The sequence below is a fragment of the Pyxicephalus adspersus genome, chromosome 1, assembly GCF_032062135.1.
Source record: "Pyxicephalus adspersus chromosome 1, UCB_Pads_2.0, whole genome shotgun sequence".
NCBI classification, from domain to species: domain Eukaryota; kingdom Metazoa; phylum Chordata; class Amphibia; order Anura; family Pyxicephalidae; genus Pyxicephalus; species Pyxicephalus adspersus.
Window position 1 is genome coordinate 8,631,394 of NC_092858.1, and position 3,771 is coordinate 8,635,164.

Below are 3,771 nucleotides of genomic sequence, written 5' to 3' on the forward strand. Positions count from 1 at the left end.
AGATCCCTGTGCTGCCCCTTACAACAATGTCTCAGGAGCTCAGCTCCCTCTGCTCCCCTATCCCAGCATTGACTCTGCAGCTCAGCTCCCTCTGCTTCCCCTTCCAGCAAAAAATCAGCAGCTCAGCACTGTCCTCTTCTTCTCCTAGCAGTGACTCAGCAGCTCAGCTCTCTGCTCCCCCTCCCAGCAGCGACTCAGCAACTACTCTTCCTATACTTCACCCTCCCAGATATACGGTAATAAGAACTTATAATACAATAAAAATATTATTATATTATTGTATATAATATTTATATTGTAAATAATAATAATAAAATATACAAAGTGACATTTTAGGATAGCAAAAAAAAAAACATTCCTATTATACACTAAACTCGCTTTAAGAAGTTTAAATTGACTGCTGGCTGTGGAAGAGATTGTGATAGCTGATTCACCATCAAAAAAACAAACATCACAGCACTAACATGGCCGCTCCACCTTTTAAGGGTAACCTAGGCCTATCATACCCATGGGCCCCTGTCATGCCAAGCCCCCCCCTTTAATTAACAATAGGTAGATACCATCTCCCCTTCCATTTCCTTGCCGTGGAATTTTCCTCCTCAGCCTACGAGGAATGAAAGCAATTCGAAAAACAGGAAATTTCATGGCTACGGCTGAAAAACAAAAGAAAACATCCAGAGTTTCTTTTGTTGCAGCGCCGGAGGAAATGGCCGTCCATTTGGCTTCTCTTGGTGTGAATGTCAGATAAACAGATTTTACTTAGAAATCGTCTCACAGCGGGCTCCGAAATCTCTGCACTGACCGGGCGCGGCCACAAAAACAGAAACAACAGATGTGAAAGGAGCTGTGGATAACATTCAAAAACTGTAGACACATGGGGGAGAATTTATGGAATTTGCCCCTAGGGGGTGCTGTTTTTTTTTTTTGCCCAGGGCGTTTGTGGGATGGAGGAGGGTTGGGCTGTGTTTAGGGTAAGTTATTTTATTTTACTTGTTTAGCAAGGTAAAAAAAATGGGCCCTTCAAGCACAGGTCTGCCTGCTGTGCACTTAAACAACAAGCAGCCCCGCCCCTAACAACCATCAGCCAATGGAAATGCTGACCACTATTTACCTTGACAACAGGATCATATATTAACAAAAGTAGATTTACAAATTTTGAAAATCACTTATTTAACATATAACTGACTGGACTTTAAATATTTTTGCCAAGACAAGCCATGTCTGCTTGACAAAAATAGGTCGATAGTCTCTAATAACCTGAAAACCCACAAATCCCCTGATACACAGAGATTAGAGAGCTCTTTTTTTGTCATGTAATAAGAAGGGACTTTTTTAATGATGTGATTTAGTAATCCCAACGTAAGTCGTGAATTAATGTGTGAAAGTGTGAAATTTTTAATGACAGGTCTTTAATAGCAGGTAATGGATTACTGCTAATTACTTCCCTGTAACCTCAATACAGCACACTATTCTTTTTTTTTTATAGCCATATGAAAGTAATTGGCTTCTCAAAATCCCAAATGTCCAGCTAATAATCATATATGTACATGGGGGTGGTCATATCTGCTCCATAGCCTCCCCTGTCTTTGGCTTTGTGGTGCTGCACTTATTCTCTTATCTTTATTAAAATGGTGGAAGAAGGGTTATTTGAAAATAACAAAATGATACAAGCAGAATTCCTTGTTAATGAATAGGTGCACTTATTACCTTCTACAAGAACCTTCTCTGCTCTTCATGCTTGCAAAATACCATCCAATTACTTTTATGGGACTTATCTACCTTATTTGGGAGCCTATAGAAGTCAATGCAGCTGGGCTCCTCAGGGGCGGGCACAAGAGAAGACTTACGATAAGGGAATGTTAACAATGGCAGACCTCAAGCCTTCCTTTCAGTAAGAAAAGGACTGTGGAGAGGACAGGGGGGTTAGATTAGTGTATTGGGGTAAGGGAGATCAAATGTAAAACTGTTCACCCTGTGGCTGATACATTGCACTGAGCCAATGAGAGCTCCCCCTAGTGACTACTCTATAATATCCACATTTGTTATAATTCAACTAGTCCAGGACAAATGACTTGTAAAATGTAATAACTAAACCCAAGAATGTCCTCTAGTACAGTTTACCAATCCTTAGCATTTGTTTTACCTTTTTCAAATTATTTTCTCCAAGTACAGAAAATGTTGGTCAGATATTGCATCGAATGGTACTCATGAAACTACAGTAAAAGATTTTCTTTGGAATGGTACTCCGGCCTGTGTGACAACTATGGCTCCTTTCATTGACACAGTGCAGGGGTGTTGTCAATCACAGGAAGTGTTTTACTTGAAGGAAAACTAAAAAAAAAAAAAAAGAGAAACCCAAAAAATAAACCTACTGCATCTAAGGACCTATAATCTGCAACATATTACATTTTTTAGGTTTAGCTAAATTTTATTGGATAGAAGCATTCCTATACAACACGAAATTAGCCCCGCCCCAGAGTAACCTAGCATCACCCCTCCTCCACAGTTCATTAAGGGGGCCAGAATCCCACAATTGTACAGCACAGCCTTATAGACAGCTATAAGCTTCTTCCTATTGGAGGTAAATGGGTCCTATGGATGTCTATGGGGCTGCATTCTTGAGGTGGGGGAAAGAGGGGAGACTTGTTGTTGGAGAGGGGTTAATTTAGAAAATGGAGGGGGTAAGTGTACGTTGTATGAATGTGTACACAAGCAGGAATTCCCTTTTAAGGCAATGAAAAAGACTGAAACTTTCCAATCCTGAAACCAAAGTGCTCTGTAAAGGCCGGTCGTTATAAAAGAGAAATTTAAAAAAAAATAATGATAAGAATGAGATTTATTGTGCAAAAACTGCGGTGAATAACGTCCCTCCTTTCTTCTCCTCCTGGATCCCGGCCAGGTTTAAAGACAAATAAACAAAATGAAAATGATTCACATTTTTTAGTGTTGACAAGCAGATATTGTGAGCTTTTATTATTGTTATTATTATTATTATTATTATTATTAATATTAATAATATTAAACAGGATTTATATAGCGCCAACATATTACACAGCGCTGTACATTAAATAGGAGCTTTGTGATAGATTCCTGGGGGTGAATTTTGGGGCTCCATGAAAGAGATTTTCCCTTACTTCCTGTACAGGTGACACTAGGCAAAATCTACAACAGGAAAAAACACAATGGGCGGCACGGTCACTCAGGGGTTAGCACTCTGGCCTTGCAGGTCCTAGGTTCGATTCCCAGCCAGGACACTATCTGCATGGAGTTTGCAGCTTTTTCCCGTGTCTGCGTGGGTTTCCTCTGGGTACTCCGGTTTTCTCCCACATCCCAAAAACATGCAGTTAGGTTAATTGTCTTCCCCCTAAATTGACCTTAGACTTTATTAATGACATATGACTATAGTAGGGATGTTAGATTGTGAGCTCCTTTGAGGGACAGTTAGTGACATGGAGACTATGGACTTTGTACAGTGCTGTGTAATATCCTGGTGCTATAAAAAAAAAAGTGTAATAATAAAAATGCAATATTCATGTTCAATCCAGAGATTTCCCCAAGCAATACCTTTTTTTGCCACTAGATGTCCTCAATCTGAAAATCAGCATAGCTTAAAACAAGTTATTCTAGACCCGCCCCCAGCTTGTGACTGGACAGTTAAAGGAGAAGAAGTCAGGGTCAAGTAACTAAGCAATCATGCACGGCCCCCAGCTTCTCCAGGGCCCCTATTGACAGAATAGAAAGGGTGCAGGGAGTTGAGGTGCTTTGGAGCAC